The following is a 22,458-nucleotide window of genomic DNA, read 5'->3' as shown; positions in this document are numbered from 1 at the left end:
ACGAAGGGATATTGGCAGATCCCTTTGCCCCGCGATTCATGTGAAAAGACTGCATTTTCAACTCCGGATGGGCTGTTCCATTTTAAAACCATGCCATTTGGGCTACATGGTGCGCCCGCCGCCTTTCAGAGACTGATGGACGAGGTGTTACATCCCCATCGTGAGTATGCAGCAGCGTATATTGACGATGTGGTTATATATAGCTCCACCTGGAGAGATAATGTAAATCGACTTACAGCCTCAGGTATTACTTACTGGGACATTCATTTGATCTAGTCACGGACCACGCCCCACTCAGATGGTTAAGCACCATGAAGGATAGCAATGCCCGAATAACTCTGTGGTATTTGGCATTGCAGCCTTATATGTATCGTATGGTACATCGTGCAGGGAAAGATCACCAAAATGCAGATTATTTTTCCCGGGAGGGGGGAGTAATGGGAATGGTAGATTTGGCCGAGTGTTCCTTCGGCTCCACTCTGAGCAGTGAGATATGTGACAAAGAGAGAGTGAACTCTTGTTTTAGATCTCCCTCCCGACCGGTGAGGGCACTGGGGCGGAGGAGCAGGCGGAGGAGCAGGCGGAGCCGCGGTGCGCAACGTCACAGACCCGGTCGGGAAGCACGGTGGCAATCACGCATTGGCTGACAGCGGTTGCCCTCGCTGACCAATGGGGACGGGACGGGGCGTACCAAAGGGGGCGTGGCCCGGGGTTCTGTTCCTTCTGGCAAGGTACAGTGCGTGTGAGAGAGAGAGAGAGAGAGAGAGAGAGAGAGAGAGAGAGAGAGAGAAACTGAAACTAAAACTAACTAATAGAGAAACAGAGGAAGGGAATTAAAGGACGGGACGTTTTGTGGATTGAACTGTCCTGCTAACCCATCTACTCTTTGTATTTTTAGAGCACTAACGGGACGCTCTGGGAATACGGTGGAGGAGCGACAACCTGGAAGTGCTGAGTTTTATTACCCCGTGTTTTTCCCCGTGCTTGGACTACACAAAGAAGACGGACTATTGTTTTGTTGTTGGTTTATTTTGGGACTGCAACCCCCCGTTTCTTGTTATTTTGTCGGGTTACACATTGTTGTGTATCCCGGCTTCCCTATTGTTTATTTAATCTATTATTATTATTTGTTTGGAGCGCGTTTTGGTTGCTTGGGTAAAGGAAAATAAAAACCAGGCGCTTAATTGTAAAACTGGACTGGAGTCTGTCATTTTACACCACACTACGTTCATCCTGTCACAGTCATACACAAAAATTAGTTTTGGCAAGTATGTTTGGACAGAATTACATTTTCTTTATTTAATTTCATAAAGCAAAATGATTATGAATCACAAATTGATTGAATTCATGGTTTAATAAAAGCAAAATCATAAAATGTATGCGTGTGTGTGTGTGTGTATGTGTGTGTTTTGTGGGACGGTGAGGGGGCAAGTAAAAGTTTTTAAGACGGTCAAGTATATTTTTATATTATTTTGTCCCTTGAACATTTTTTTTTTTTTTTTAATGACACACTCCTATGTTCACTGTTTATTCACAGAAATTGATTTCCACACAATAATATAAATGTTTCCACTCTACAGAATTTAATTTCAGGATTGCAAGACGATTAGATCATTGTTGGCAGACATACTGGCGTCCTGATTCTGGTGAATCAGAATTTTCTGACAGTGATTCATTTTATATAATAAAGGTGTTCTCAGTATTATTTATTTTTTAAATAAATGTTCTGTTCTAAACCATGTGTTGGGTTTGTTTTTAACAATAGGCCTAAATTCATAAAATCACTCAGGGGGAAGTATGTCTTGTAATTTGTCAAAACATCAATATTTTTCAAGAAGTATTGTAAGGTCCCTCAGGTCTTTGAAAACACTAAGCAGAATACATAATAGTATATAAAAAACAAGGCTTCTGAAGTACTTAATAACGTTCCCCAGAGAATTTCAAGATGCTACTGTACAAAATAGATTTTGTTGTGATTTTTTTATAGGAAGAGAGTCAAATACAGCCAAAAAAAACTGGTCCTGGGGGAGCATCCCACTGAAAAACGCTTGGTCCGTGACGACTATAATTTTACTGTGACAAAAAATGAATGCTGAAAAATGTGACAATCCCAGTTTCCCAGGATGCCTGGTAAAGGCAGAATAATCTGATTAAAAATTATATATATATATATATATATATATATATATATATATATATATATATTGTAGCGTGCATGGGGGAAGGCAGCAGCAGGGCTGGTAGGTGACATAATCACACACGAAGACATAAGCCCGATATACGCTCCTTGCAAAAGAGCCTATGCTTTAGTGAGAGAGGTCCTTGGTTCGCGCCCACCCTCCACCTGTGTGTGGATTGCCTCACCCTGTGTGATGCGCCTGCCTTCAGTAACCAAGAACGCCACAATATATATATGGTCGTTCTGGTTTTAGACCTCACCTGACCTGCCCAGTGGTTCCTACACATATTGTCTGAAGTGAACCCACCTACTGTACCAGTGAAGCAGTGTGTGCTGGAAAGCCTTACCTGGCAATTTCACGTTTTGTTTTTTTTTTCGGAATACAGACTGTGTAGTTTAATTTGATTTTGCCCAATGAAAGCCCTTTAGCTTGATCACGGAACATATGCATGCCACAAACATTGTGTTTGCCGAGAGGACAGAGGCTCTAATTTGAAACAGTCAGCGGACGGCGTGCTTGTAAAAAAAAAAAAAAAAAAAAAACCATACCAAACATACCTTTTCACACCATCTGCTCTTCATACTGTATGGTCCAGCTCTTCTTTTTACCTGTCGCACAATCCATGCCTGGTAAATATGTAATGCTACTAACAATTAAATGTTGAAATTATGTGGAATTCCTTTATTCAAAATCGTAATCGAACAACAATGCTTAGGAAGAATGAAGTATAACATGGCAAAATGGGCCCTGTTTTCAAAGTTTAGACTAATCTTAAATTAACTCCTATTTTTTTAAAGAAGTAAAACGCATATTAATTTTACAAAACTAGAATCAAGCAATCAAGTAATTTAAGAATCTCTCAAGCTTTGTTTCTCATTTTTTAACATGACTTTTTCTCCTTTAAAAAATAGGAGTTAATAAAAGCCTGGAGGCTTTGATATAGGCCCTACATATTGTAGTTTTAGGATACTTAATAAATATAATATACTTTAACTATTTACACTGTTAAAAAAAACGTGTGAAATCGTAGCTCATTTTCTACACAACTTAATGAAAATAGTGCTTTTTCATGTGACATGGGAGTGAAATAAAAAGTAAAATAAATAAATACAAAGGTAGCAGTTCTAAACGCCCGTAAAATAAAACTTTAATTAATTAATTAATTAATTAATAAATTAATTAATTAAAAAGATTTAAAATAATGATGAAGTAAAAATTACAAATGAAGTTAAAGATGTTCTTTTTGCTCTCGGCAATGAGGTGAAGACCATCTGGTCTGAAAAACAGGCTGCTTGTTCCTCAGAAGCAACCGATTGCTTCTGAGGAAGAGCACGTTATCCATTTGACTTGGGAGCTATGAAAGAAGACGATTGGCTTCAGCTCCAGCGTTTGAAATAATGTTATTCCTCCAAATTTCTAATATTGAGACCAGAGTTACGATTTAAGATGTTCTAGACTGCAACATTTACAGATCAGTCCTTGGTACTTCTGCTGGAAAAGCTATGTGTCACGCATCACATTGTTAAATCGATTAAACGTGATTTATCTGTATTTTTGTCGTTAAGATCAATTTCTAATTCTGCACAAAAAGCAAATTGCTGCTTCCCCTACTGTTTGACACCTTCTCAATGCTAACAATCCTACTTGCACTCTAGCATTGTTTCAGAGCAGAGACTGGGCTGAACTTGACATGAGGCAGGTCAAACCTCCAGTGTGCGTCACTTAATCCAACCCCTATATCTCATCATAAAACCTCTCAGGATAGGAACATCATTCAAAGAGGGATGTCTTCCTGACACACAGCACTAACCAATTATGTACTTTTTTATCAATTGTTTGATAAAAAATACCGCCTCAAAATATTTAAATAACTTTTTTTATGTTTTGCATGTCAGAGTTACTGCCAATTGGGTCTGCTGACAGCAAATAACGGTACTAAGCTGAGAAAAAGGACTTGTGTTGTCATAATTTAAATAAAATATATATTTTTTAGAGGGGGTAGGAATTTTGAAGTTTTTTTAAACGTTTCGAAAATATAATTGAATATTTTTGTAAACAGCCTTGCAAGACGATTGTCTCTGTGTATTGTGCACGGTTGCAGCACTAGGCTCCAGTTAGGAGCTGCACTGCAGGCTGTGTGAAAGAGGAAAAACGCTGTCTCACTGAGGGTTGAGATTTTAGAAAAGTGTTTATTTTAAAAAACATTTTTTTGTTTGTTTAATACAGTTATGGCAGCTCTGTGACTGCCTGTGTTTAGAGCTTGCAGTCACTCCATGTGGTATTTCTTTAGCATAGTGTAGCTCGCAGTGCCGTTTTTTCCACCCCACAATCGCAATTATTTATATTTATTAAAAAAGGCAGCGTTTCTCTGCTTTGCCTACGCTTGCCTCAGTAAATTTATTGCAGTTTTTTTTTATTAAATCATTTTGATTACTACGTTTTGATCGCTACGTTTCACTTGCTGTCTGATTGTGAGATAAGACTATTGTAAATAATAAGTTAAACTAATAATTTCTTACGATGTTCTAATACTGTAGTTCTTTTAGTGTATAATAAAAAGTCTTGATTGCATCTTTTGTTTGATGTTGGTGCTGCTTTCTCTTCATTGCATTATAATCGTTTGACAAAAACAATTGCAGTATCGTTCATTCCACTTTGTTGTTGTTAATGGTTACTGTAAATAGTTCCATTGTTTTAGTAGATCTTTGTAGAAAAGTGCCTTAAAATGTGGACAGAACTGCACAGTTAAGTATGTACATGTATTATTGTGGATTTTGCTTGCATGTATGGAGAGATATTGGTTTGCACGTGGGAACAATGCATTTGTGGAAATGATTGCACATAAAATATTGTGTATCTATTTCAGTGGCGTGCCGTGACAAAATGGACTGGGGTAGCACAGTCGTCGACACCCCACCCTCCCGCCGACGACCCCCATCCTTTTTTTAAGTGGCAGCTACCTATAAGCCACAGATACCTTTCATAAGTATATCCTTTCCCTTTCCGTGTCAGCTTGGGGATCTGTGGTGTACATCTCCCTTTTTTAACAATCTCCAATTTTCAGAGAAAGTTCTCCTTGAAAAAGTATTTGTAACCAAATCGACTATGATGTCTCCGTTTTCTCACATTTGTTTTTTATTTTAGTGTAAATTAAAATTCAAAATAAGTAGATGATGTAAAGGTATTTGTATTTATCAATGTATATTTATAAGTAATATCATGCAAATCCAGCTATCCTCCTAACTGCAGTGCTAACCAAGGAATATTCATGTGTTGGGGTTGCTCACTAATGATTGGTCAGCTGTCAAGTGAGGCAGAGAATACCCTGGGAGATTTATGGCCCGCCTCTGCTCACTCCTGATTGGTCGCTTGTCTAAAAAAAAAAAAAGGACATCCTTCGACTTGCCTATTGGTTAAACTCAGTCAAGTCATTCAACTGAAACGGAGAATACCCTCAACTGTTTTTTTTTTTCTAGCGCCTGGTCGTTGTCTGTCTGATTGGCTGATCACATCCCCTAGACTCTTAAAAAAACCTTTAGTAAACCCTGTAAGTCATCTTGGATAAAGGCGTCAGACAAATGAACAAATAATAATTAGAGTAGTATGTTTCATAGTATAAGCAAGCACACTGTACGTAAATGAGTGAGGCAACGTAATGTCATTTGACTGACGGTTTACTTGGCACTGTCTGGTCAGCAGAGAATACCTTGATGGTCCTGACGGCACGCCACTGATCTATTTTCATTATTGTTCAATTTAAAGTAAACAAACGATTAAAAAACATCGCCTTTCTGCATTGTCTTTCTTTCATTACACTCTGTTGTTAGTGGTTATTGTGGTTCCATTGCTTATAGTTAGGGCTCTTCGTTTTCGGTTTTTATTTTTAATGACGTAATGTCCCTTTAAGTTTGTTTTGAGCCAACCTCATTTCTTAATTAAACTCTTGTAGAAGTGTTGATTGTAAAACAAGATCGCTTTTGCTGTATTTTCCCCCCTGGTAACTTGACTAAAACTCTAGAAAACTGCACATTGTTGCATTGTTTTGTCACTCAGGACATTTATATAGTGTAAATAAGTGTAAAAAAACCTGAGTTTTAAACAACATCCGGGTTTGCCCCAGCCCACTTCCGGTTTGATGAATACATACCCGAATTCATAAACTAATACAAATATGAATACTAATAGCATGGGCACGAATACAGATACAGATACAGATAATGGCTCTATGTACCACCCCTAGTTTGGTTTAGAAGCACACACCCTATTGTGCGTGGTATGTGCGTGCTACCTTACATAAATAGTGACTGTGGAGAGAGACTCTCAATGTTCTAAGCTGCATGGAAATCCTGCCACTGAATGTATGTATTAATGTATCTGTTTATTTTATTAATCGTGACCATTTTCTATTAGAAATTCAAGATTAATGTTTTGTAATGGAATACAGGAAAATGTTATATGCTTCTTCTTTTGTTGTCATGCCCCCTTGATTTGGGTAAAAACTGACAATGCAGTGGATAGTAACTCTATGAAACATGTACTGAAGGGCTACTGAGAATTACACCCCATGGAGATTTCAGACCAAGATAGATGGATAGTGTTATTATAGTCTGCTGTCTCCACGACATTAATCTAATTATAAGAAATTGTTCTGATGAATAATTAAAATACAATTGATGGGGATTTGTGGGGTATGATGTTAAACTTGTGTTCTCCTTAGAGTTTTCAATTAGCCAGACAGATGCTTGCAGTTCTTTTTTCCTTCACTTTCAAACACTGGGACGTTTTCCAAAGCTCTATTCCATTAAGGTGCAATTTGAACCATTTCCACTGAAAGGAAAAAACATCCATTCAACTCTAGGTATTTTTTGATAGTTTTCTTTTTCTTACTGATAGATTCGAACCTCTAAAGACCATGTAACATCCCTAGCCGTTTTTTCAAACAGAATTGTATGGGACATTTTTCAGCTCAAATCAGAACTGCTCTGATATTGCAGTTTGAACTATGTTTCATAATACATTGTCAGAAAAAGTTGCCATGAAGTTGCCAGGTGTAAAAAAAAAGATAAATAGGATTTTTGGGGGGTTATGTTTTACTTTGTTTTTGTCTATCCTACTGTTAGGCCTACAAAATCACAAGTCAAAACAGTATGGGATAAAGAAGACACATATTTTAGAAGCAACAGCTATCCATTGAATACCACATGCTCATGCCTTTGCTGTCACACATAAAGATGGATGTATCTGCTTGACAGTAGGGATCCCAGTTGGAATTGTAACATAACATATCTTAGCAGCCTTGGGTTACAGCTTTTGTATGATGATTAAAACAAATGTGTCAATATTTTCTCAGGTTAAAGTATTTGAAATATTGAACTGCTCTTATTTTCTTCTTATTGCCCAAACTAAATTATATTATTATTATTAGTGGATATAACTAAGCATTACTAAGAAAGATAATATTGTATCAGTATTTGAGCGAAATCAATCACGACCTGAATGGAAGACTTGTGTGACAACCACAATTAAAACAGACTAACTGAATCAGATTACAATACCAGGATAACGTTTAAAAATGTATTTAAAATAAATAAGTTGCAAAAACCAGTTAGACCAAAATTATAAAGTGGAAAATAGGGTTGTTTATTTATTTTTTTATTGGAACGCAACTTAGTTATCGGAAGAAGCCCATTACACTGTCAGCAAGGGGGAAAGAAGTAGCCTACTACTAAACTCATGCTTGCTCAAAAATGTGCCTGTATTCCATTACAAAACAATTATCTTGAATTACTAATAGCTAAGAGTCAAGATTAATAATAAAAAAGCCAATAATGCTATCAGTGTCTGTGCAGACAAAGGTAAAGCGATCTACTCTCCTGATTAATTTGAGAAAGGACTCTGTGAACCGTGAATTCATCGTATTGTTTACCAGGATGATTGCATTTCAAAACTGGAAACCTGATCCTGCAAACCTGACAGGTGGAGCTCAGAATTAAAGCAGCTAAATATTCCAACCTCGTGTCCTGATGTCAGGGCAATATCAATTTGTTAAGAAGGTCAAAAAGTCAGTATGCCATGATGGACAACAGTTTAAAAAAAAAAAAACATTGTTGTGTGTTTTTTTTTTATTTTTGTTTGTTTAGAGAGTTAACTTGTTTAGCTTACTATAGATTTGGAAGTAAATTATTGAATTCATAAAACATTCCATGCTTGCTTATATTGGTAATAAGGTGTGTGGCAGAAAAGCATCACAGCCCAAGCTGTTACCTGCAGGAATCAGAGGGTGTGTTCATGTCGCGCAGACTTTTGAGAGTCTGCGCAAGCTCTACGTCAAATGACACGAGTCTGTGCGCATACCCTGTCCAAGTTCGGCAAACTGCGTGACCTCAGCCGGATCTGACAACAGAGGTCACACATCCGCTAAGCGAAAAGTCTGCGCATCCGGCACAGACCCTAAAAGGGTCTGGAGCAGACCCGTCCTCAAAACAATATAAGAGCACTACCAAGTGCAAGAAGAGTGTGGAGAACTACATGCAGTATTAGTGAACGCAACAGCGCCACCTGGGCTGGATGTGTGAATAACAGTGAAAATAGTTTCAAACAGGACTACAAAAACATATTTTATAAAACTGCAATTGCTGAAACACATTCATAATAAAAGTCAGTATCTAAGGTGTTAATTTGTGTTAATTTGTCATTATAGCTATGATGGAGCTGTATGTGACATGAGAACACTCATGTAAATTCCCAAAGTAACTGGCAAGTGTTAGCAAGATACATTTATGTAGATATTTCCTAATAAAATATGTAGTGTTCCTTGAGAATCTGGTGGTTTTAATAACATTTGGAATTACTGGTCAGACAAATAAGGTTAAAGCAAGCCTCTATACAAACCCCAAGTGGCGCATCCAGTAAAAGCAGTTGCGTAGAGTGCAGGATGCTCCCTATAGTCTGGTCATCGTCCTTTGGTCTGGCCGGGCGCCTGCGGGCTTGCCTGTAAGCTGCCCGGAGCTGCGTTGTCCTCCGACACTGAAGATCTGGGTGGCTGCATGGTGAGTCTGCAGTGTGTAAAAAAGCGGCAGCTAACGGCACACGCTTCAGAGGACAGCGTGTGTTCGTCTATGCCCCTCCCAAGTCAGTGCAGGGGTGGTAGCGACTACTAAGTTAAAAAAAGAGGGGGCTTTGTACCTGGATAAGCCCTCTCTAGCTTTATCATGGAAAAGACAGAAGTCAAGCTGAGTGATGGGTCTGCAACTATCACCTTCCTTGTCACACCCAACGAGAGGTGATAAATAAATAAATAAATAAATAAATAAATAAATAAATAAATAAACTCTCCTCCTCAGCGGGTTATGTTTGGGTTATTTGGTGAGACTTGTATTGCAGCTCATTTATTTTTCATTCATTGCTCTTCAAATGTTGGATCTTTTCTCTCCTGGGTTGCACCTACACAATAAAAAATCTAATATATTTCAATAATTTGGCAAATCCCTTCATCCAAGGCAACTTACTATGTTACAGTGATATAAATATAAACCATTTTATAAAATCAGTTGTAATGCAATATAGACAAAGACATTTGATTAAATGACTTACTGCAGTACACAGTGCTATACAAAGCAATGCAATGAAATACTACAATAAACGGTGCTATGCAAAGCAATGCAATGAAGTACTGCAATAAACAGTGCTATCCAAAGAAATGCAATGAAATACTGCAGTACACAGCACAAGAAATGCAATGAAATACTGCAGTACACAGTGCAAGAAATGCAATGAAATACTGCAGTACACAGTGCAAGAAATGCAATGAAATACTGCAGTACACAGCACAAGAAATGCAATGAAATACTGCAGTACACAGTGCAAGAAATGCAATGAAATACTGCACTACACAGTGCTATACAAAGAAATGCAATGAAATACTGCAGTACACAGTGCTACACAAAGAAATGTATTGAAATGACATACTACAGTACTATACAAATAAATGTAATGAAATACTGCAGTACACAGTGCTATACAAAGAAATGTATAGTTCAATACAGTAAGGTACAGTAAAAATTTACAAGTAGTGTGAAAAGTTGGTCAGAGACAGTGCAGTCCTGATGTTTGCCAGTAGTTGGTTTAGGTTGTAGGATAAACATTCCAATTATTATTATTATTATTATTTGTTTATTTAGCAGACGCCTTTATCCAAGGCGACTTGCAGAGACTAGGGTGTGTGAACTATGCATCAGCTGCAGAGTCACTTACAATTACGTCTCACCTGAAAGACGGAGCACAAGGAGGTTAAGTGACTTGCTCAGGGTCACACAATGAGTCAGTGACTGAGGTGGGATTTGAACCGGGGACCTCCTGGTTACAAGCCCTTTTCTTTAACCACTGGACCACACAGTCTCCAATCGCGAGGGTTATTAATCACAATAATCAAATATTCTATCCTGCATCACTTTCTAAAGTCAACGGTTTTATTCTACTCATAACCTCTAGATGGCAGTATAACACCACAAGTTCTATATATTTTAGCGGGTCCTCTTTCACTGCGAAAGTCATGTATTTTCAAATCAGGATCAATTTTACTTCGGAAGTTAATTTTCATTCGATGTGAGCCACCTAGCAGATACGGAAACCATGTCCTACGATTATCAACGTTTCAGGCAAGGCACTCTCCTTCTCCGCAATGGACAATACACTCATAGACTGCTCCTGATCAAATCAATAGGTTTCACAGCAGCCTCAGAGCAGCGCATTCTTCATCCTCTCAGGTTCTGCAGCGGCCTCAGATCTATACATTCTTCATCTCTGCCCGAAGGCAGCCCCATCTTCGGCGCCATCTAAACTGCCTTAATACTCAAAGACCAATATCCACTGCATTCAGCAGATCTCTGCTCTCTACAGCAGGCCGCTGCACACTACCAATGGCAGTTCACCATTCACTATTACAGCTAAGTGCTTCAGCAGATCTCCACTCTCTACAGCTGGGCCACTGCACGTAAATTACAGCACTACACTGTTTACTTCCTCAGATCTCTGCACTGTTCAGCAGATCCTGCCCTATACTCTTAATCGCTTCTCACTACAGCTGATCTTGGCTCCCTCTTCAGATCTGCTCACAGTTGCAACAGGCAAAAGTTGCTTTAGTTTACCATTTAGATCTGCAACTGCCCCCCTCCAGAGCTTCCAACTCTCCAGCTTTCCTCCAATATTCAGATCATGGCAGCCATTTCCGCTTGACTTCCTCAGCAATCTAGTCATATGTCTGCTCATCCTTTCAAATACTACAAATATTAATACATAGGGAGAGACGTGGTACGAGACTGGAAATCTGTCTTGATTATGAGTAAAGGAGTTCCACTATTAGGAGAATGACTGGAGTTATGAAACCCAAATCTCTGAATGTGAGTTCACCTTTTCACAATCCCGTATTAACTAACTTCTCCAGGTTTATGACACTAAATAATGTTCTGCCTAAGGTCTTCAGATAGCTCTTTACTTTTTCCAAAATTGACTTATTGGTAATGACAGCAATCATCCTATGCCAAACTCTTTTATACTCTCTAAGAATGTTCACCTAGAATCCATTCATTCACGCCCCTCCCCAACAGTGATGTAATCACCTCACACGCAGAACTGACAGGCAGGCAGGGAGAGTGTATCTGCAGAACTGAAAGGTGATCCCCTGCAATGTACCTTGGAGACAGCGGTAATTACTGTTCAGTAGTTTCAGGACAACCCCCACCCCCCTGCCCCCCTCGACACAGAATATAGGTTTAAAGATTATATTTATGATAATGCAAATGAAAAGAATGCAAGGTATGTGAAGGTTGACTTGAAAAAACAATTTGGCTTCAAACCTGCTTGGTTTGAGGGACCACTACTTGGCCGTTTGGATGAGGCAGGCGACCCCCTCATAGTGATTGTAATTAGGATGAGTTCCTGGCAGAGATGGGGAGATGGAGGGATGAGTTACATGGGTATTGGTATATTTTGATAGGTTACAATTAGATGACATAATGTGTAGGGGCCGTGTCTCCTCCCGAACTTCAGTTTTATTAAACTTTATTTAATTTAATTCTAACTTCAACAAAGTTGTAGACCTAGTACAATATTGAATTTAAATGAATTATAACTTTATTAGTTTTACACGTTAATGTAGATTTTCTTTGTATGAATTTTGGGAAACATGTGACTTAAAGCTACCAAATGGCCCCATAATTCCTGGGATACTGAGAATGTACAGGGTTTTAAAATTGCAACTAAACTCACTGTGTTTCACCTTTGCTAAATTAATATTGTTGCTTAATTATAGAGAGACAGACAATACAAAGTCTAGGAATTTCTATGTATCTGGTTTGTGTGAATAACATTAGAGAGGTTTTAGTAGTTCCACATCTTGATGGTGATTACCTTTATTCGTCTTTAACAGAGGGAACCCAGGGAATTTTCTGAACATGAGCCAACATCACTGGAAGTATCCACAGGAGAAATAAAGGACAGAAATCACAAAGATACTAAATCTGTCTCCTACCCCAGAGTCTAATGTAAATGATGTACATTATGAGACTTGTTCTTTTCAAGGGACAGGTGTTACAGGTAAATCAACCGTAATTCCAACAGGAATAGAAACAGAAGTCCCTCAGACTTTAGCTGAATCTTCATCGGAAACCAGTGAAACAATTTAAATGTCATGTCACTGACTCTTTAAATAGTGAGGAAACGGAAGCGCTTCAGATGGTATGCATCATTTATACATATACTTCTTGAAAATGGTGATACACCTTTGCATGATGGATGTGAAATTCCATATATTTTACTCTTATATTGTCCTTCATATTGAAACATAGCATTACAGGTGTTACATTATCTGATCTACCAGGTTGAATTGATTAATTGGACCAATTAAGCTTCTAATAAGCAATTCATTAGTCCAATTAAGTAATTTAGGGTTCCCTGACTAACGTGCAAGACAGCTAAGCTGTTTACCTGGCATAAAATACCAAAACACACAGAAGGTTCACACAGTACCTTTTTACACAGAATACGGCACACAGCAGCAGCCCTGAATGAACTAACTATTGGGTTTATATACCCCAGAGAAACAGGTATAGACAGCTGGCTCTAATTTAATAATAATGAGGCCAACCGCCAAAACAATAAAATGATTATCAATTACTAATTAAACAATTAACCCAAATTAAACAATTTAGGCTGGCAGGGAGGCTTTTAAGCCTGTCCCTGCCACAAAATACACATATTTACCTCTTGAGTCTCAGCTGAAAATGCTGTTGGAAACTGAAAACATTTGCCAGACACTGATTAACCGCAATACCAGAACAAAAACAGATAATTATTATTTATTTCTTAGCAGACACCCTTATCCAGGGCAACTTACAATTTTTTTTTTTTTTTTTTTTACATACAATTACCCATTTATACAGTTGGGTTTTTACTGGAGCAATCTAGGTAAAGTACCTTGCTCAAGAATACAGCAGCAGTGTCCCCTACCAGGGATTGAACACACAACCCTCCGGTCAAGAGTCCAGAGCCCTAACCACTACTCCACACTGCTGCCACAAAGTTAACATTGAAAATATTTTTGATGGTAGTCGGAAATAACTGGATGCTGAAGCTGTCTGAGATAGCCATGCATGTGTTAAACCTGGAACTGAGGAAAACCTGAATGCCAGAGGCAGAGCCACAAAAAGACGTCAGAGGGTGGGGTATACCTTCAGTTTAAGGAGGACTGGGACCAAGACTTTTTTTGGGGGGGGGGGGGCCTTCCGACCAATGATCCAAGGGAAGTTTTTAAATGCTTTTTAACTCTGTTTCTTTTAATTGATTGTATGTATTATGGGGTGGGATTTTGTATTGTGAGGGGAACTTTTAATTACTGCAATTATTAATATTTGCTGTGATTTAGAGATAACTATTAACCATATTAACTATTGGAGCTTGTATTATCTAACACCGACCTTAATTGTACATATTAGCCTATATTGATTCAATAGATCTGATTCTTATCTATTGGCTACATGTTTGTAGATTCACTTATGTTTTTTATATTAATGAGTGTTTTGATTTGGTATTGTGTTAGTTTGAATGATTCACTTTATTGTTTGTTGCGTGTATTTCTAAATTGATTTAAAGGATTTGCTTTATTGTTTGCAGTGTGCATTGTTAGATAGTTTTATATATTTGTGTTAATTGTAGTAAATTGATTTTATATGCAGCCTTATTGTCTCTAGCTAGGTAACATGTCTTAATTATTAATAGTGATTGCTGTTGATCTTGTCTCTAAGCATGCAGTCATTTTATATATATTGATTATTAATATCCGCTTTTACACTTCTCAATAAATACAGGATTATTATTTTATACTAGTCCCATTTCCTGGTGCTTCTTTTATTGTATAGAGCTTCCAGCAATCCATTATTTTTGAACAAGTATGTATTCTTACAATCTGGCTAGTGAAAAAGAGTAAACTTTTTGTTTTTCAGCACTATATAATCAGTTACAGAATTGCAGATAATTGATGGACTGATTTTAAATAAAGCAGGCTTGCTTTGTTACATTGCTCCATTTACTCTCACCACGAATTGGACCAGTGGAGGTTTCATGTCATGGAGCCGTCAGTAAGTTACGGAAATCTAGACCTGTTAAACAGGATTTTCAGCAGTCTATGAGCGAACACCTGCGGAGAGTGCTCCTTCACAGCCATTCCACATCACAGCCTCAGCTTTAACTTCCTACCGTCGGGATCGCCGCACGCCACCGCCCCCCCAGCTGACATCACCGTAGCACATCAAATAGTTAGCATGCCCATAGTGGGGGCTATCTGACCACCTGGACCAGAGGTTTCCTCCCAACAAAGGGTTTTTTTCCTCTCCACTGAGCGGCAGGTATAAAATCATATAGTCTAATTTCACTAACTACTCTATCATGTATGTTTTTCATTCTAGTATACTGCTGCCATCTGCCAGTAAAAAATAAAACTGCATACACTTTTACAATACAGTGTTCTTATTTTTTCATTGAAGCACATTAAAAAGACGTGTTAAACTTTGCAGATGCACATATAACCTCCTGCACGCTATTCTCATGGGAGTGACAAATTTGGACTCGCATGTGCTCCACGTGGAAATCGCGGGATAAGCAGCTGGGTGGTGAACATAAGTACATCTTTTTGCACGCTATACATGTATGTAAGTACACAATTGTATCAGAAAACGGTTAGGCTTGGTTTAGAGCTAGGGTTGGGGGGTTAGGATTGACACATTAAGTACATTGTAACTATGCATAATAACATTGTAAGTACACATGTATTTACCATCTACTATGTAAATACACAGTAATTCGAGACACTTAATGTAAAGTGTTACCGGAGAAGCATGCAAATAGTTTATGGATTTTTAAGCAAATGAAACAGTGTGCACAGCAGGAACAACTATACTTCATTTTAAATGTATCTGTAACTTTAAAAACACTCAATCAAGAGTTATAATTTAGTTATTATTATTATTATTATTATTATTATTATTATTATTATTATTATTATTATTATTAATAAACATATTTGTATTATTATTACTAGTCATATTAGTTGTATGTAATAGCATTCACTGATATTCAAACAGTAGTACAACACAGATTTTTCTTTATTTAATTATTTTTCTGATCTGGCTGTCTTCGCCTGCCTGTTCGCATGTTAGGGCAGCAGTGTAGAGTAGTGGTTAGGGCTCTGGACTCTTGACCGGAGGGTTGTGGGTTCAATCCCCAGTGGAGGACACTGCTGCTGTACCCTTGAGCAAGGTACTTTACCTAGATTGCTCCAGTAAAAACCCAACTGTATAAATAAGTAATTGTATGTAAAAATAATGTGATATCTGTATAATGTGAAATAATGTATAATGTGATATCTTGTAAATATTGTAAGTCGCCCTGGATAAGGGCGTCTGCTAAGAAATAAATAAATACCGCCCCTTAAAAAGGTCACAAATATCGGCTGGGGATTGGTCAACAGCTGTTTAGATGTTGCTTTCGGTGGTCCCTCCTACTCCTGCTAAACTTATCTCTGCCCCTTTCGCGGATTGGAAATGGCTAGTTTTGGTTTTGTGATAAATAAAATGCGACATAGCGATTAAACTCTTCTGCAAGAGTGATCGGGGTTTGATTTGGTCTGCCTCTTAGTGTAGAGTGTTACCACTCAAATTGTATATGTACAGCCCCGGTAATGTAATGCCACTGACATACTTATTTCTCTTGGTTAAGTGTTAATTGCTTTTATTTTATTTTGCATTATCCAGATGACGGGAGTATGCCATTTCCTCCCAATTACCTTGATGATTCAGTGTGACGATGGCATGACTGCAAATTATCTTCTGCCAAACAACTCAGAATGTTCCTAAATCAGTTCAGCTGGACAAGTATGTGGGACTCCTGTAGATTGAATCATTCAAACAGATGTGAACTTGACTTATATACAGTACAATAAATCTGTTTTAATTAATTCCCAAGCTCACAAAATCAAGGTTTAGTTACCCTTCATCAAAATAAGTTTAATTCGCTACCTGCTTTAGTATATCTGAATAATTTCAGGGACAAACAAATACAACTAAAATACTTCATTAAGGAAATCCCTTGGTTTGTTTTAGCCCTAATTCACTGGGCGTGAGCTGGGGGGGAAAGATAAGGCAGAAGAAGCAGCAAGGAGCAGTTAGTAGGACAGAATGTGGTCACCGACTGGGGCCGACGCTGTCGACATCCCAGGGGCGGAGGACCCGGCAACCGGAAAGGATAGAAAAGAGGTCGTCGACTGGGGCCAACGCTGTCGACATCCCAGGGGCGGAGGACCCGGCAACCGGAAACGGGATAGAAAAGAGGTCGTCGACTGGGGCCGACGCTGTCGACATCCCAGGGGCGGAGGACCCGGCGACCTGAAACGGGATAGAAAAGAGGTCGTCGACTGGGGCCGACGCTGTCGACATCCCAGGGGCGGAAGACCCGGCAACCTGAAAACACATATGAGGGTTAGACTTGAAAAGCCACCCCTCGGGAGGAGATGAGAGAGGTACCCAGCATTTGAGGCTTATGTAAGGGGCGCTCGTAAAACCCCTGATTGGCCGAGACATCACGCTGCCTGGGACCTGAAAATAAGGACAGAGCATTGAGGTTAGTATAGGACTCGGCACGAGTGACCACGTCCTGAAGAGAGGCAGAATAGAAGAGAGCCTCGAGTGAGATGAGCGCAGGAGCTGCGACAGGACAGAGTTTGGCCGGGGGTCCGCTCTGACTCACGCGGTGAGAACCCCTGAAGTTAAGGGAGGCGGCTGCCTAGCCCTGAGGTCGGGGAAGTGAGCCTCACTTGCCCCCCAAAGGATGGACCCCCGGCACCTACGAAAATTCCCACACCGTGAGACAAACAAGACAGAACATGCCAACGCATAACATAAACAAACAAACAAAAGACCAGAAGGACGAACAAAGGGGGATTAGTAAATTTGTTAATGGGATGTGACTGTGTATACTTGACTATGTGTATACCTGCCGCTCAGTGGAGAGGAAAAAACCCCTCGAAGCGAATTTAGGGGAAAACCTCAGGTGGCCCCGGCGAACAGGTAGCCCCCACTCCGGGCATGCTAGCAATTTTAAAATGGGCTGCTGCTATAACGAAGGGAGATGAATGGACGTAATAGTCTACTGCGGAAGAGGACCAGCGGCCCATGGTCTTGATCAGACTGTGGTTGATGTTGGCTCTCGCAGCGGAGGTAGCTGCACCTATACGAAATGAATGGGGAGAATACAGCTGAGGAAGGAGGCCTGCTCTAGAAAGGAGGGTGGAGAGGTTGGCTGATTAGGAGATCTTCGTCGCTGCAGGGAAGCTTGAAGCTGAGGGAACTGTGAAGTCTGAGCTTCTGAGGAAGCCGAAGGCGGCCGAGAAGCAGATGAGATACCTTGACGTTGAAAATAAGGGGCAGATAGGGGAATCTGCTTGACAGCTGAATTAACTGACGGCGCTGAAATGGATCCGTCTGGAGGTACACAACTGAATGATGGCGTAAATTAGAACTGTGAATTCTGAGCTCCTAAGGAGACCGAAGAGGGCTCAGATGCAGATGATCTCCATAGGTAGATCCTTGTATGGGGAGAAGCGGCGTTTCAGAAGAGTAGAATGAGCAAACTGAGAATGGTCATTGATGCGGACAGCGGGAAGGTGAGGCAGAAGGGAAGGCTCTTAAGAATCAGCTGTTAGGCAGATGGTCTCCATGAGGAGATCTTCGTAAGGGGACAAGCAAACTTTCCAAAGAGTAGAGATAAATGAATGGAGAATGTCTGTTGATATAGGCAGGCTGGAAGGTGCAGCAGGGGGGGGGGGGGGGGGGGGGACGACTTTGAAGATTCCGGAAAGAGTCAGACAAACTACTGGTATGGAGAGAATGGTGGGAAGAAAAATCCCTAGCTGGACGATGAAAGCCATGATCTGGTTTGATTTGAAGGAATAGGATGAATCAGATTCTGGCACAGAATGTTTAAAACACTGACCAGGCTGTACAATATGAAGCTGTCGAAGGAGGGAGAGAGCTGCAGATACGAAATGCTGAGCAGATTGAAGGAGGTTACTGAGAGGATGATTCAGTCAAATGACAGCTGGTGAATCGGGGGGGGGGGGGGGGGGCACGCAGCAGACGGGACCAGTCGACGGAACTTGAACACTAAAAGTGGAGGCCGAAGGGGAGCTGGAACTGACAGTTGAGGTAGCAGCTGGAACCGACGAACATGTGTAAATCGACTGCTGGGGAAGCTCAGCACGCTTTGTGCTCCATTTACTGGAATGGAGGGCAGAGATGAGATGTTGACTATCCTATGTGTCAGTGAATACGGGATCGATCTGTGGTCTGCTACTATCATGTCTGCTTGAAATGGAAAAGGTGAACTCACATTGAGAGACTGGGTTTCACAACTCCAGTTATTCTCCTAGAGTGGAACTCCTTAACTCATAAACAAGACAGATTTCCAGTCTCACCACGTCTCTCACCATGTATTAATGCTGTAATATTTGAGAGGATGTGTGGACATATGAATAGATTGCTGAGAAAGACAAGCACCTCATATTTTTGATTAGATGGGGATTAGCATTAGCCTTGACTGCGGAATGCTTCCACGATCTGCGTATTGGAGGAAAGCGTTGGAAGATCTGGAGTAGTGCAGGTCCAGATTTAGACTGAACTAAAGCAACTTGCATGCTAGAACAGTGTGTAGATCTGAAGAGGGAGCAGAGATCTGCTGCAGGGAGGAGCAATTAACAGTAGAGGATGGGATCTGCTGGATGGTGCAGAGATCTGAGGAAGTAAACAAAGAAGTGCTGTCAATAATGAGCGGTGGTCTGCTGTAGAGAGAGATCTGCTGAAGCAGTGATCTGTTATTGTGAATGGTGGACTGCCATTGGTAGAGCGTGGTGGTCTGCTGCAGAACGCCGATATCTGCTGAAGCAGGGATCTGTAATAGTGAATGGTGGATTGCCATCGGTAGTGTGATGATCTGCTGTAGAGCACAGACATCTGCTGAATGCGGTGGATATTGGACTGTGAGTTAAACTGATTTAGATGAAGCCAGAGATGGAGAATACATAGAGCTGAGGCTGCTGTAGAACCTAAGAGGATGAAGAATCCACTGCTCTGAGGCTGTTGAAATATCTATAGATTTGGTCAGGAGCAGTCCGCCTCAAAAGGGGTGGGGGGAGGGGGGTAAGAGTTGAAATTGAAGAATGTCATTTGATATAGATAGACTGAGGATGAGGCAGGATGGGAACTCCCGAGAATCCATCCGAGTGAGAACTGCGGGAATAGATAGAAAAGCTGTAGTGTCCGAGCTTTGCAGCGAAACCAAACTGGTTTAATGTATAGAGAGAGAGCTTGTAGCATTATACTGCCATCCAGAGGTTATGATTGGAATTACATCATTGACCTGAGTGAATCAGGGTATAATCTAAGAAGTTATTACGATTAAAATCCTTGTCTATGTAGAACAACATTTGCTTATTCCTTTAGATTTGTATAATAAATATTCTAGACATGTTTAGGACAGATAGTCATGAATGGAAATAAGTTAACGCAATATTTAGATGTTATGGTTCGGCGCGTTGAATTCGTCTCTGCCAGTTGTGAAAGTGCAGCAACAGGAAGCCGGAAGATTGCGGTGCTGAGGCGCAGAGCACGCAGAGCCTGATGAAGCTGCCTGGTCACCATGACAACTTACCACTCCCCGCAGTCACTCAATAAGGGCGTTGCCGTGGTAACCATAGTCTGTGAGGCGCCGGTGGAAAACTTACAGTACAATAGTGGAGTTGGAGAATGTTGTGACCAGTCGAGTCACGAGCCGCCACTAGTTACAAATTGAGTTTAGAATGGGCTGGATACGTCTTTAAAATGTTGAACGTAGCTGATGGAGGTCCAGGGCAGGATGTTCTGATGAAACGGTACTAATTGTGCTGGCTCAGTGGGAGCGGGGGGAGGGGCGTCGGATTGCAAGCGAGGAGTAAAGAAGGATTAAGCCGACAAAACTTCGTGGTATAATTAAATAGAGCTAAGGTAAGGCAATCGCAGACAACGGGAATGTCGATGTCATGTCGAAGGAGCTTGGAAGTTTAACGGAGGACCAGACTTTCTGATAAAGTTGCAGACAAGTTGAGTATTGAAGCTGCGGTTTGGACGGCTATGAAGCCGAGGTGGAGACCGGATGGAACAGGAAAGAGTAACGACGTTGGAGCTCTTGGAGCCGAAAAGAGAAGCTGACTGAAAAGAAAGATCACCTGAGCAGGTAAGAAAATGATTGATAATATCTTGGCAGCGATGTGCAGAGAAACGACCTGCGTGAGCGAGGCAACGAAGTTTAGATATTAGAGGTGAAGCACGAAACGACGGCGTCTAAGCGTTTGCTAAAAAAACGAAACACTAGACAGAAAGGTGCAGGTGATCAGGTCTTAAATAGTAAATAGAACTAATTAATTGGAGATTAGACAATTGAAAGATTAGAGATTAGCAGCCCCCCCAGCTTCACGCCCCCCGAACCTCGCAAGCTAACATTTAAAATTAAGCGGAGATTATACCCAAGGGACTTAGTAAAACAAAAAAATCACAATAACATTACAGCCATCTGGATTCTTAAAGGCGCACACGCACACACACTGGCACACACACACCACACACACACACATACGCACACACTCATGTGCTATTTGAGAGGATTTAATCAGTTATTCTCTTTTGATACTATAATATCAGTCAGAAGGTTATCCAAATTCACAATACTACAGCCCCATGTGCTTTAATTAAGGCTCCATCTTGTTCATATTAACACGATTATCAAGGTGTTCAATACAGTAGTATAGCTTTTTGTAATTTCTGATGTGATCATTTCTCTTTGTCATTAAATACCAGAAATGGACCAATTTTGAGGGTATTATTGCTGTTGTAAGCCATGTGTGAACACATGATAGCTACAGCAGCGAGAAAGAACGCCACAGTCCTGCCTGTTTTTCCTTTGAGTATAGCGAGTTCAGATGTGATTGAAGCCAACATTCTATCACATTTTTGTTTAAGAGACCCTTTTTAAAAACGATTCGAATAAGGTAAATCGCAAACAAGACTGTACTGCAGTGGAAGTACATGTCTAAGTATCAATAGGATGTCTCTCACCACACAAGTGCAGACTGTACTTTACATACACATTGCTTTACAAAAGAGGGGCTTCCCTGGGCAGCCTCTGTTGACCCATTACAGTGCTATATTGCCTTGCAGCGGTATTGGATTGTTTATTACAAAAAAGCAAGTTGAGATTGTGCTATTAAATGTTGCTTTACTATAGTTTTTAAATTAGCCTTTATGTAAAAACTGGAATTATGATTTTAATTTGTACACCAGTTTTCACAGAGTAAACTACAAGAGCCAGAATTTAGATAGACTGTGCTGTAGTTTCTTTAGAGAAGGGTGAATGTAAACAAAAAACAGGAAAAAAAATATTGCCGTACTACTGTACACACCTGTCTGGTTTGAAAAAGGAATTTTAACTCTGGCTAATTCTGTGCTTGGTTTTAACTTCGAACACAGTACAGAGGAAAGTGGTCCATTCCTGGTAGTAATTCCATCATCAGTACATGCAGTACTTCATTGATTCTGATTCTTACCTCTGACTTTTTCATTGACCTGCAGCATTGTGTGTTCACTGCCCTTGAACAAATATGAAATAAACAAGTGAATGAACTAGAGACAGACAAAAGGGCTGC

This window comes from Acipenser ruthenus, chromosome 22 (genome assembly GCF_902713425.1).
Source record: "Acipenser ruthenus chromosome 22, fAciRut3.2 maternal haplotype, whole genome shotgun sequence".
NCBI lineage: Eukaryota > Metazoa > Chordata > Actinopteri > Acipenseriformes > Acipenseridae > Acipenser > Acipenser ruthenus.
The sequence above is the reverse complement of the archived record's forward strand: the minus strand, read 5'-3'. Positions refer to the sequence as shown.